This window comes from Cibotium barometz, chromosome 29 (genome assembly GCF_041138505.1).
Source record: "Cibotium barometz isolate CiBa-2024 chromosome 29, ASM4113850v1, whole genome shotgun sequence".
In the NCBI taxonomy this organism is placed as follows: domain Eukaryota; kingdom Viridiplantae; phylum Streptophyta; class Polypodiopsida; order Cyatheales; family Cibotiaceae; genus Cibotium; species Cibotium barometz.
In genome coordinates this window covers 8,538,211-8,553,193 of record NC_141074.1, presented here as the reverse complement: position 1 = coordinate 8,553,193, position 14,983 = coordinate 8,538,211, and positions in this window count along the sequence as shown.

Here is a 14,983-nt window from a genome sequence, read left to right as displayed (position 1 = left end):
CGATGCCATAGTCCCTGAATCAGAGTTAGAGAAGATAAGATTGTTGTTAAAGGGCAGAGAGGTCTTGCTGAGTATTCCTAGTGACAAACCGAAACGTAAGTTTTGCAAGAGTCACCGAAAGTTTCGCAAACAGAAAGTCAAGGAAAAAAGACAACAACAACAAAAAGAAAGAGAAGATGTGGATAAAGAGGACTTTATTCCACCTCCAACCTTTGTAGGTAAGAACGAGTACTTGTACTACTTGGGAGCTGATGATTGCATCAAAGACAAGATGAAATGGAGATATGGCTTTCAATTAGTGCAAAAGCTAAACGAGAAGGAGAGTGACAACCCAAAGAAGAAGAGGAAACCAAAACCGAAGCTAAAATCTAAGGCTTCAGTGCATTCAGTCAAGATTGAACAAAGCACCATGACGAGAGTGGAGCGTAAAGCTCTAGTGCAAGAAAGGAAGAGAATGCTAAAAGCAGCATGGTCTTCCACGAGTGATGACTCAAAGGAAGAAGAGGATACCACAAATATTCCCTCAAACTTCAAGAAATTCACCATACAAGATCGAAAAATAGTCTTGCAACAACCTATTCGACAGAAACCTGAGGAACCAGGAGTTTCCTATGATGGCCCTCAGGACGCCAAGAAAATAGACCTGGCAGAACCAAGCGAAGAACCATGTAACGTGTGGATTGCCACAGACTTAACCCAAGCGGAGGAAGAATTGGTAATCTCTACTCTGAGAGAGTATCGAGATATATTTTCTTGGAGTTACAAAGACCTTAAGGGGGTAGATCCAAAGATCTGCCAACATACAATTCCCATGCGAGAGGATGCCAAGCCGTCCAAGCAGCGTCCTTACACGTATAACGATAATTTTGCGAAAAAGATCAAAGAAGAGATTGACAAGCTGTTAGCGGCTGAATTTATTTATGAGATTGAACATACAGAATGGGTTTCACCGATTGTGGTAGTACCTAAGAAGAATGGAAAACTACAAGTATGTGTCAATCTAAAGAAAATAAATGCTGCTACTGTCCGGGACCACTATCCGCTTCCACTCACTGATCATGTATTGGAGAGGGTAGCTGGTAAGAAGGTATACAGTTTTCTTGATGGATTTTCGGGCTACAACCAGGTATCTATTGATCCCAAGGATCAACACAAAACCGCATTTGCTACTGAATGGGGAGTGTTTGCATATAGAGTCATGCCTTTTGGTTTGATTAATGCTCCAGCCAACTTTCAGAGGCTAATGAGCCATGCGTTCAAAGAATACCTGCGATTATTTCTTGAAATATTCATGGATGACTTGTGTGTGCATTCCATAAACAGAGAAGAACACATAGAGCATCTCAAAAAAATCTTTGAGAAATGCAGAGTGTATCGCATATGCCTTAACCCTGATAAATGCAAGTTTATGGTTAGGCAAGGGAAGATTTTAGGCCACATTGTGTCTAGGAATGGAATATCCACGGATGCAGAAAAGATAGCTGTTATTGTTGAGCTACCTAGACCTTACAATGCAAAAGGGGTACAAGTTTTCATGGGTCATTGCGGCTACTATTGTAGATTTATCTACATGTACGCTGAAATAGCACGGCCATTGTCGCACTCCTTGTTGTATTTGAATGGACAGAGGATTGTGAAGAAGCCTTTGAAAAGCTGAAGAAAGCATTAGTGACGGCACCTATTCTCAGGTCGCCGGATTGGGATAATTTATTCCATGTACATATAGATGCTTCGGCTTTTGCAATTGGCTGTATTTTAGCTCAACCAGGCGAGAACAAAATGGACTTTCCAGTCTCATATGCTAGCCGCCAGTTGAATAGTGCTGAAAAGAATTACACCACCACGGAAAGAGAAGGATTAGCTATGATCTATGCTGTGAAGAAGTTTCGGCATTACCTTTTGGCCAACAAATTTACATTCTTCGTAGATCATCAAGCTTTGCTTTACCTTGTGAACAAGCCATGTGCAACCGGAAGGATTGTACACTGGTTTGTTATTCTACTTGAATTTGAATTTGAAGTAGCGGTAAAGAAGGGAAAAATGCATCAGCGGGCTGATCATCTTTCCAGGATAACTTCAGGAGAAGCACCCATTGGTATAGATGATGATATTCCTGACGTTACTCTATTCTTGGTTGAGATAGCACCAAGATGGGCACAACCCATCATTCAAGTTTTAACGACAGGATTTGTTAACTCCATTAGTCCCACCAATGAAAAGATAATGACCATAGAGCATTGTGCTCCTTATAAGCTTCTTTTTGGACGATTGTATAAATTAGAAAAAGATGGAATACTTCGTCTATGCCCTGACCCTGATCAATATGATGAGATTATCTCATATGTCCACATGAGCTTAGGAGGCAGACATGTCTCTGGAAAGGATACAGTTAAAAGAGTTTTGTGGGAAGGATATTGGTGGCCAACACTTCATGCTGATACAGAAGAGTACGTACGAAATTGTAAAATTTGTCAACAAAGGAAACCCATTCCTCATGTGACTCTATTTTATATTTCAACAACACCCAATTGGAGTTCGTACATTGTGAAGTATTTGACGCAGGGTCATACGGACGATAAGATGCCTAGGCATAGAAAGAGAGCCATAGAAGCAGTGAGTTTTCAGATTATTGAAGGCTAGCTGTACAAAAGGGGCAAAGATGGAAACCTACGGACTTGTGTTTGTGAGAGTGACTACCTTAGCGTATTGACTCATGCACATTCAGGAGTTGGGGGTGGACATTTCTGTGGAGAAACAACTGCCAAACTTATACTATGGTCAGGACTATGGTGGCCTACGCTTTTTCATGATGCAACAGAGTATGTCAAATGATGTGATCAATGTCAAAGAGCCAAACCTCCTACCAAGTATGAGGACTTGCCATTGAGACCAATTATGGGGGTTAGAGCTTTTGCCAAATGGGGAATTGATTTTGTGGGACCGATTAAACCACCAGCATGCCATACACATGCTGAGTATATCATTGTAGCCACAGATTATCTTACGAAGTGGGTAGAAGCAAAAGCCACAGGAAAAAACGATGCTAGGACCACTACAAAGTTTTTATACGAACATGTGTTTACACGCTACAAGACCGTATTAGGTATTATGGGAAAAATCCCGCATTATGGGAATTTTGAAATTGAGAGGTTTCATGTATTATGGGAATTTCCCACTTAATGTGGGACTTAATGTGGGAAAAGTTATTGTGGAATTTCTTAATATAGAACGGAGGAAGGTAGTGTTGAGATAATCACTGTTCGAACCAAAAAAGTGATATAATTAGTATTTGTGCATAAACATATTTTGAAAGGAGTTTGATAATCATGTAGGAAGGTGGTGTTGATAAACACCATTAATAAGAAAGTGGTATTTGTTTCTTTGCAACAAGGACCTGCACCAATTGAGTTGTACACTGCACAAAATTTATGAAACAATTGAACAAATAAGATAGAAACATTATTATACTAAAAAAATGTAGGAGGCACAAAGAAAAATTTCATTCAATAAGTGAAAATAAAAAATAAAGAAGATAGTACAAATGTACATCTCTTTTGGATATTAGAGTTATAACCTAAAAATCCACATTGTCAATATTGCATCTACAAATGCTACTCCTCATTGAAGGAACCATCAATATGAGCTTCATCCTCACAAGCCAAGCCTAAGCATGCTTTTGCTTTACGAGCTTCTTTTTCTGGTATCTTGATTCTTTTGTATGGTGGTGGATTCCTTGGTCTCCACCACCAAAGAATTGCATCAGCATTTTCCCATACTTGTTGTTCTGCCTCATTAATTTGCCAATATCCCTTCCAACAATCAGCATAAGCTTGAGTATCTGTCAAACCTTTCTTCCTTGCACAAGGTCCCCAATATTGAATCAAGAGTTTCTTGTAATTTGGTGATGTAGGCTCATCATCAATATCCGATTCAGCCATAGCAAGCCAAACTGGATAGATGTTTGTGTCATGTGGGTGCAGCATAACAAAGTGTCCTTGCTGAACATGTAGCATAGGGTTAAATGCCTCCCTTGGTTTATCTCGTGCAGGCCCACAATAATGATCATTATGTTCTTCAATACCTAAGAATCTTTGTGCCTGCAATTGTTCAACATTCATATCATCTAATTGATGGGACCCTTCAGATTTTGGCCAAAAATCTGTGTACTTTCTTGCCTCTGATTGAATTGGTTTTCCAAGCTCTTCGATTACATTACTCCAATAATCTATGACGGGCCTATAATATCTTGGCACAAATGAACCATTACTTAGATTCTGCCAAAATTTTATGTAACCCTTCAATCCTGATATTACTTCTGCATGCATCTTTATATGCTCGGCCATTGGTAGTAGAGGTGGATCTCCTTTTGGTAACCTTGGTTTACCTTCACTGTCTGTCTTCCAAAGACGGATACTTCCACTCCAATTACGAATAGCTACATGTGCCTTAAATTGCATTACCGGTGTGTCTCCTTCCATGAAGAACCTGAATAGAAGTGGTTTGGAGTGACCTATAAGTGCTTCTTGCCCATCACAAATGTAGCCATCACAATATGCCTTGAAGTCAGGGACCTCTGTAAGCAAGAAGGGAACTGGAGAAGAAGTTGAGCTGGTTCTTAAAGTATCCATCAAATGTGGTAAAGTAAAGGTTTGCCCCACTCTTAATTTCTCTGAAAACCTACTAAACATGGCATCTATATCCTCATGTGTATGTCCGACCATTAGAAATCCCAACTGTACAGTTTTGAAAGCACCCCGTGCAACAAGCAATGACAAATAGGCAAATAAGTACCGATTTTTATTTTCTCCAGCACAATTATCTAGTTGTAGCAACAAGTTTTCTGGCAACTTGCGAAACGAGGAAACCCAATTCATTGTGTCTCCCTGATTTATACATGTTTCAACAATGGGATCTTTACCATCACTCATATTGTGGTTGTCTAAAGCTGTCCTTGAATTTAAAGCATGTAGAAGTGAAACATTGCTCCTTGGAAGCCCATTTGTTACTAGATCACCAAGAGGATGCTTATCCATCCTCTCTAAGTTATGTAAACAACTTGCAATTGAGCCAATTGTTAGATTAGGATCAGATGGCCATAAACCATTCAAAATAAAGTGTCCATAATGACCTTCTGCATGGCCATGAGTGATCATACCAATCAATGCAATTGGTAAATTATATCCCGAATCCACACCCTTAGGAAGGACCCGTAGTCTGGGAATGGCTGTTTTCTTTTGATCCATCTTGTCATGGATGATGCATACATACTTTTGTGGTTGGGTTTCCGAAAATATGCGCCATGCATAGTATAAGCTCCTGCAACTTTGTTGTTGTCGCATGTGAATATCTCTTTCACTGAGGAGCCTTGCCCTTTCTTCTAGACTAGGTTTGGCTTCTAGTTTTGCCTTGAGACCACTACACAAGGTGCACTTGGAGAACTCACTTGCCTTTGTTAGGGACACTTGTGGGTACTCTTTATTCCAAATTCTACTAAACGATGACTTTGATAGCCTCTTCTCATGTCCCAACTGCTCAAGTGTTGTGTTGATTTCATTTAAAATGTCAACTTGCTTGAATATTGATGGAATCGACAACCTGGTTTCCCTTGAGCCATCTAGCATTGTTGTACTTTTGTGTGGCGCAGGCTCGGAGTTCATGTTCACAAATTCATCAAGTAGTGCTCTTGCCTCACTAGCATGTTGTAGGCCTCTCCTCAATACCCCTGTGTTTCCATGCAGATATTGACACACACCGGACTCAAACTTTTCCCTGTAACGGTAAAAGGATGTCTTTGGTATACCATGCATCTCATACCATGCTCTGCAACAAACAATCACCCCATTTAACCTAAATTCATATTTAATTTTTTGAGCTGAATCACGATGCCAAGCTGTAGAAAGCACATCATATACATAATTTGTACGAGACTCCTGAGATTGTCCCCAAAAGTCTTGTCGTATCCTCATTAGTACATCACGATCGATTAGCTGACAACATTTTTTTGCACAACAATCAATGGATGAAATCCTTTGAACTGATTCACGTGACATATATAATGTAGATGCTGGTTGTGGTCTCTGCTTCGGAATCCTATTTATGAAAGTGTAGCGTCTTTTTGCAGAGGTTTGGGCAACAATAACCTCATTAGTTACATCTCCATCATTATCCTCATTACATACATCAGCATGTTCAACATGCATGCCATTAAGCGGAACATAGCGTTGCAATGGGCTCCCATCCAGCATTGTCAGCTGTTTAATAGGCCATTTAACTAGGGTGATACTATCCACTTGCGGCATAGTTTGAAATTCATTTGCACTTTCAATAGCCACACCCACACAATCATCACCAAGTTGTTGAAAGTTGACACATTCAAATGGAAACACATATAAGATAGTCCCTTGATAGATAGTTTGCATCATGCTCTCATCCTTTAGAAGAACCATCTCATTCTTCCAAGATTGTCGGATTTGCATGTCAAGTTCTGGAGATGTTATCAGTATTGCATCTATAATTGGAGGTTCCACAGACTCTTCTTGATCTGCATCACTGCATCTTTCACTCCACTCTCCAAATTCCAGCTCCCTTGTGAAAGGCCTTAAAAGCATTTTTGGCCAACGAACATTACTCCATAATGCATTTTTTAGATAAATGGTATCCATTATAGGGAATGGTAGTTCCACATCCTTCAAGCATTCCTCCACAAGTAATGACACATTTCCTTGACCAATCTTTGTTCCACTACAAGTGGAATTTGGATCAATTCTACACACGCAGCCAATACCAACAGAATCATTGTTCAACATCATGTAGACCCTCCCTCCAGATTGGAAATCCATCCTGCACATAATCATGTTGGACTTGTTAAACTAGTAATCAAATCTAGTAACCATTTTTTTTAGATTGGAACCTACATCAGACTCTACCATGAAGTATAGCTCTACCATGTGGCCGAGGTAGAACTAGAGCTAGAACTAGCTCTATCATTAATGGTAGAGATAGAACCCATTGAAGACTATCTCTACTATGTAGTGGAGTTAGACTTCAAAGCATTCTAGCGATACCATGGTGTCTAGATAGATTATTTTGATATAGCTCTACCACATGGTAGAGCTAGATCAATGAACTCTAGCTCCGTTACATGATATAGTTACATTAATGCATTCTAGCTCCACCACATGATATAGTTACCAGATAGTAGAGCTAGTTCAATGTATTCTAGCTCCACCACATGGTAGAGCTAGACCTCTAGCCATTCTACCACATGGTAGAGCTAGACCTTAAATACAATTCTAGCTCCACCACATGGTAGAGATATACCTTAAAGTATTTGGTCTAGCTCCACCACATGGTAGAGCTAGACCTTACATGCAATTCTAGCTCCACCACATGGTAGATCTAGAGTCTGACCTTAAAGTATTTGATCTAGCTCCACCACATGGTAGAGCTAGACCTTAAATGCAATTCTAGCTCCACCACATGGTAGAGCTAGACCTCAAAGTATTTGATCTAGCTCTACCACGTGGTAGAGCTGTATTCTACCTAGACCACATCGTAGAACTTGCTCTACTATCTGGTAACTATATCATGTGGTGGATCTAGAATGCATCAATGTATTCTAGCTCCACCACATGGTAGAGCTAGACCTCTAGGCATTCTAGGTCTACAACATGGTTTATGGTACAGCTAGATTGATGCATTCTAACTCCACCACATGGTAGAGCTAGACCTTAAAGTTCTACGATATGGTCTAGGTAGAATATAGCTCTACCACGTGGTAGAGCTAGATAAAATGCAATTATTGCTCCTTGGTTCTTGTCATGTGAAGTTGGTCTCTTCTTGGAGTAATTGGTTTAAATTTGTTGATGTGTATGGAACACAGCTAGATCGATGCATTCTTGCTCTACCACATGGTAGAGCTAGACCTCAAAGCTTTTTACCTCTACGACTCTAGCTCCACCACATGGTAGAGCTAGACTTGAAATGTAATTCTAGCTCCACCACATGGTAGAGCTAGACCTTAAAGTATTTGGTCTAGCTCTACCATGTGGTGGAGCTAGAATTGCATGTAAGGTCTAGCTCTACCATGTGGTGGAGCTAGAATTGCATGTAAGATCTTCCCTAGTCCTTGATACCTAACAATCTATGGTAGGAATAAATGTTTCAAATTCAGGGCTTGTTATAGGAATTGCATCTAAAATTGGAGGATCAGAATGATCCCCTTCTTCATCACTGCTATAGCTTTCGTTCAATGATCAAATTAAGTTGCCATTCATGATAGTAGTTTGCAAAATAATCTTTGGCCATCGAACGACACTCCATAATGAGTCTTGGAGAGATGAAGTATCCATTACAGTAGGAAAAGGTAGGACCACATCTTTCAAACATTCCTCCAGTAGTATGAAATCCGATACATTTTCTTGCCCTATCTTTGTACCAAAATTCCCTTGAATTTATACATATACTTTAACCTATAATAAAAACTATAATCAAACTTATAAGCTTACAGTTATATTTATTAAATAAGCTATAATATAGTAGCATTAAAATAAGCTTTTATTAACTACAAGTTACTATAATAAGCTATATAATTATAAATATTAATATAATTTAAGTTACTGTAAGTTACATAGTTATAGTTGTAGGTTAATATATTATAGGTTAATGTACATAACTTAAGTCAGTATAGGTTATAACTTATAAACTTTAAATTATATAGGTTTATATATAAATAGGATTGATTTATATAGCTATAGAAAGTGACTGTTTATAAATAAGATATATATAGTATAATCATAAACTATAAATAGGCTAAATTAAGTTACTATAGTGAACCTATTAAAACTATAATTAATATTAAGCCAATTTATATATATCTTTAAGTCTATTTATATAATCAAATCTATAGTTACTATAGTTAATCTATTAAACCTGTAAGCCTATTTATATATCTTTAAGTTAGTAATATAGTTAACCTATTAAAGTTAACTTATTATATATCTAAATTAAGCCTATTTATATATAATTAACCTATTATATATCTTTAACCTATTATATATCTTTAAGCCTATTATATATGTTTAAGCCTATTTATATATAATTATTAAACAATCCTATAAGCCATGCCCTACTAAATTAAAGCATGCACGGCGGCCGCGTCTCTTTGTGGCGTAAATTGAAACCTAGGTTAACCCTATCTGAGTCAGACAATTTATGGTGCAGGTTCGTTGGCGCGGCTGATTCCTGGGGAGAAGCGAGCGAACAGAATTGTTGGGCGCTCTTTGAATCAGCTTCGTTGGGCGCTCTGGCATGCACGCGGCTGATTGCCGCTCCCCGCTCTCTTCAAGGCAAAAGCTAAGCTTAGCCAAGCTTAGCTTATAGGCAGCAACTGTTACAGTAATATTGAAATCAAGCGTGCAGTGCGGTGGCGCACACATCAGGGCAGCGCGGTGTCGCAAGCAAGGCAATCGGCGGAAGGTGGGTGCGGGGGAGGCAGAGCAGCACCAGGACGGAAGCGTGGTCTCCTCCCAGCCCGGCCAGAAGATCCCAACGCCGCTCCACATCATCTTCCTCCACTTGCTGCTGATGTACCCTGTCTGTGGCGATTCCCTTTCCGACAGCCTCCTCTTCCCCACAGTACCGCGTTAGCAGACGTGGGCAAGGTTTTAACGCGTGCGCCGTCTCTCTCTCAAGGTGTTGAACAAGCTCTTTGTTTTCTTATTAAAAAAAACACACACACACACACAGAGCACCTCTCTCTCTCTCCTCTGCAACAATACTGTAACAGCCATGCGCCTCCCCATAGTATGACAGCAGGACCTGGTTTTCATGTATGGTGGAGGGGGCTGTTCTCATCGACGCCTTGATGCCTTCCACGATGCTCTCCAAAGCTTTTTGATCAAGAAATTCTTTGACAGATGTTCCTGCCTTGGCTGTAGGGGTCGTCTACCAGTAACTTCCCGTATCAGTTTTAATACCTTCAGCCGGGGCCGTATCAATTTCAACATCACCATTCAATTTGCTAAGAAGTGCAACCCAAATCTGTATCAGGTTTTTTCTCTTCAACCATTCCTAATTTTTTGAATTCTTGCATGCTTTTATTTTCTACATCTGAATTTTAATTGACACATTGTTCAAAACTTTAAATCTAATCATAGATAATGATTTAATATGAGACAAAAATATGTGTACCTTGTTGTATCGTTGAATTTGATAATGGATGCGGTGTTGTCCAAGTGCTAGTTGTCAATGAAGATGGGAAAGAGAAACTTTGTATTACACAAGCGACATGGATGTTCAAGGAAAATTTGAAAAAGACCAAGACCATTTTAAATTTTAAAAGGGCGGGAAGATTTGAATTTAAATTTGGGCGGGATAATTTGAATGCTCTACCACATGCTAGAGTTGGAGAAAATTTCTAGCTCTACCACATGGTAGAGCTGGAGTTGAAATGACTTAAACTAGTGCAAGATGACTTGAAATGACAAACCATCCATCTAGTATCGTACCTCTATCTTGACTTGAAGAGATAATATCCATTGAAAAACCAGCACTAGAATACTTTGAAGTCTAGCTAGAATGCATTTATCTAGCTCACCTCTCTCTCCCTCGTGATTCTGCCCCCGTGCACACACATGGCAATCTCTCTCTCTTTGCTCCATCTTCCACCGCCATAGCTAGGCTCCTTCATTCAAATTTCAAATTTGAATTTCCCTCCCTCCAGTCAAGGGGCCATTCCCACGTGCCACTTCCACAAACACTAGGGTCTTTTCACATTACAATTAAAAAAAGACCTAACGAGGCTTGAAAAAGGTAAGTTGAAGAAGTTATAAATATTTATACGAAATAATGATCAAAACTAGGGCAATGTTCAGCCTCAATACCTGTTAACTTGAGGCTCTTGATCATCAATTAATACACACATAAGCATAAATTTGTTGGTGGTTCTAGATTTGAGATAATCTCAAAGAGCCCTCTATGCATAATTGATAACACATGTATCATAGTAAATAAAAGTATGTAAATAATTCTCTATTGTGTTATTCTCTTGACCTCACGTCCTGACCATGCTTTGGTGTTAGGTCCTCACCACCTACCAAGTTGTGGTGAGCTCTAAACCCAATGCTCTTTTTTTTATGTTGCAACCCATAAGGGTGCCATGGGAGTTTTTTATAAGAGCATTAGATATCTCATGGCTTCTAGCTCTACCACATGGTAGAGCTAGACCTCAAATGCAATTCTAGCTCCACCACATGGTAGAGTTGGACCTCAAAGCATTCTAGCTCTACGATGTGGCCTAGGTAGAATACAGCTCTACCTCATGGTAGAGCTAGATCAAATGCAATTCTAGCTTCTTGGATCTTGTCATGTGAAATATGTCTCTTCTTGGAGTAATTGGTTTTGTTAATGTGTATGGAACACAGCTAGATCGATGCATTCTTGCTCTACCACACGGTAGAGCTAGACCTCAAAGCTTTCTACCTCTATGATTCTAGCTCCACCACATGGTAGAGCTAGACCTCAATTGCAATTCTAGCTCCACCACATGGTAGAGCTAGACCTCAAAGCATTCTATCTCTACAATGTGGTTTAGGTAGAATACTTCTCTACCAATGTCACATTCAACCTCAGCCGAGAATGCATTCTAGCTCCACCACATGGTGGAGCTGGACCTCAAAGCATTCTAGCTCTACGATGTGGTCTAGGTAGAATACAGCTCTACCACGTAGTAGAGCTACATCAAATGCAATTCTAGCTCCTTGGACCTTGTCATGTGAAGTAGGTCTCTTCTTGGAGTAATTGGTTTTGATGTGTATGGAACATAGCTAGATCGATGCATTCTTGCTCTACCACATGGTAGAGCGAGACCTCAAAGCTTTCTACCTCTACGACTCTCATGGTAGAGCTAGACCTCAAATGCAATTCTAGCTCCACCACATGGTAGAGCTAGACCTCAAAGCATTCTATCTCTACAATGTGGTTTAGGAAGAATGCAGCTCTACCACAGTTACATTCAACCTCAGCCGGTTACATTCATTGAAGTCTAGCTCTACCACATGGTAGAGCTAGACCTCAAATGCAATTCTAGCTCCACCACATGGTAGAGCTGGACCTCAAAGCATTCTAGCTCTACGATGTGGCCTAGGTAGAATACAGCTCTACCTCATGGTAGAGCTAGATCAAATGCAATTCTAGCTCCTTGGATCTTGTCATGTGAAGTAGGTCTCTTCTTGGAGTAATTGGTTTTGATGTGTATGGAACACAACTAGATCGATGCATTCTTACTCTACCACATGGTAGAGCTAGACCTCAAAGCTTTCTACCTCTACGACTCTCACGGTAGAGCTAGACCTCAAATGCAATTGTAGCTGCACCACATGGTAGAGCTAGACCTCAAAGCATTCTATCTCTACAATGTGGTTTATGTAGAATACAGCTCTACCACAGTTACATTCAACCTCAGCCGATTACATTCGTTGAAGCTAAGCTCTACCACATGGTAGAGCTAGAAGAATGCAATTCTAGCTCCACCACATGGTAGAGCTGGACCTCAAAGCAACATAGCCCTACGATGTGGTCTAGGTAGAATACAGGTCTACCACGTGGTAGAGCTAGATCAAATGCAATTCTAGCTCCTTGGTTATTGTCATGTGAAGTAGGTCTCTTCTTGGAGTAATTGGTTTTGTTAATGTGTATGGAACACAGCTAGATCAATGCATTCTTGCTCTACCACATGGTAGAGATAGACCTCAAAGCTTTCTACCTCTACGATTCTAGCTCCACCACATGGTAGAGCTAGACCTAAAATACAATTCTAGCTCCACCACATGGTAGAGCTAGACCTCAAAGCATTCTAGTATCTCTACAATGTGGTTTAGGTAGAATACAGCTCTACCACAGTTACATTCTTGAAACCTCAGCCGGTTACATTCATTGAGGTCTAGCTCTACCACATGGTAGAGCTAGACCTCAAATGCAATGCTAGCTCCACCACATGGTAGAGCTGGATCTCAAAGCATTCTAGCTCTACGATGTGGCCTAGGTAGAATACAGCTCTACCTCATGGTAAAGCTAGATTAAATGCAATTCTAGCTCCTTGGATCTTGTCATGTGAAGTAGGTCTCTTCTTGGAGTAATTGGTTTTGATGTGTATGGAACACATCTAGATCGATGCATTCTTACTCTACCACATGGTAGAGCTAGACCTCAAAGCTTTCTACCTCTACGACTCTCATGGTAGAGCTAGACCTCAAATGCAATTCTAGCTGCACCACATGGTAGAGCTAGACCTCAAAGCATTCTATCTCTACAATGTGGTTTATGTAGAATACAGCTCTACCACAGTTACATTCAACCTCAGCCGATTACATTCATTGAAGCTAAGCTCTACCACATGGTAGAGCTAGAAGAATGCAATTCTAGCTCCACCACATGGTAGAGCTGGACCTCAAAGCATTCTAGCCCTACGATGTGGTCTAGCTAGAATACAGCTCTACCACGTGGTAGAGCTAGATCAAATGCAATTCTAGCTCCTTGGTTATTGTCATGTGAAGTAGGTCTCTTCTTGGAGTAATTGGTTTTGTTGATGTGTATGGAACACAGCTAGATCGATGCATTCTTGCTCTACCACATGGTAGAGCTAGACCTCAAAGCTTTCTACCTCTACGATTCTAGCTCCACCACATGGTAGAGCTAGACCTCAAATGCAATTCTAGCTCCACCACATGGTAGAGCTAGACCTTAAAGCATTCTATCTCTAGAATGTGGTTTAGGTAGAATACAGCTCTACCAATGTCACATTCAATCTCAGCTGAATACATTCATTGAAGTCTAGCTCTACCACATGGTAGAGCTAGAACAATGCATTCTAGCTCCACCACATGGTGGAGCTGGACCTCAAAGCATTCTAGTTCTACGATATAGTCTAGGTAGAATACAGCTCTACCACGTGGTAGAGCTAGATCGAATGCAATTCTAGCTCCTTGGTTCCTGTCATGTGAAGTAGATCTCTTCTTGGAGTAATTGGTTTTGTTAATGTGTACGGAACACAGCTAGATCGATGCATTCTTGCTCTACCACATGGTAGAGCTAGACCTCAAAGCTTTCTACCTCTACGATTCTAGCTCCACCAGATGGTAGAGCTAGACCTCAAATGCAATTCGAACTCCACCACATTGTAGAGCTAGACCTCAAAGCATTCTATCTCTACAATGTGGTTTAGGTAGAATACAGCTCTACCACAGTGATATTCAACCTCAGCCGGTTACATTCGTTGAAGTCTAGCTCTACCACATGGTAGAGCTAGACCTCAAATGCAATTCTAGCTCCACCACATGGTAGAGCTGGACCTCAAAGCATTCTAGCCCTACGATGTGGTCTAGGTAGAATACAGCTCTACCACGTGGTTGAGCTAGATCAAATGCAATTCTAGCTCCTTGGTTATTGTCATGTGAAGTAGGTCTCTTCTTGGAGTAATTGGTTTTGTTGATGTGTATGGAACACAGCTAGATCGATGCATTCTTGCTCTACCACATGGTAGAGATAGACCTCAAAGCTTTCTACCTCTATGACTCTAGCTCCACCACATGGTAGAGCTAGACCTGAAATGCAATTCTAGCTCCACCACATGGTAGAGCTAGACCTCAAAGCATTCTATCTCTACAATGTGGTTTAAGTAGAATACAGCTCTACCATAGTTATATTTAACCTCAACCGGTTACATTCATTGAAGTCTAGCTCTACCACACATGGTAGAGCTATAGGAATGCATTCTAGCTCCACCACATGGTAGAGCTAGATTTCAAAGCATTCTAGTCAATACATTTATTAATCTTGCTATGCCACCTGGAAGAGATAATATCCATTAAAAAACCAGCACTAGAATACTTTGAAGTCCAGCTAGAATGCATTTATCTAGCTCTACCATGTGGTAGAGCAAGACTAATAAATGTATAATTGAGAGCTCCAAGATGGAGTAATTAAG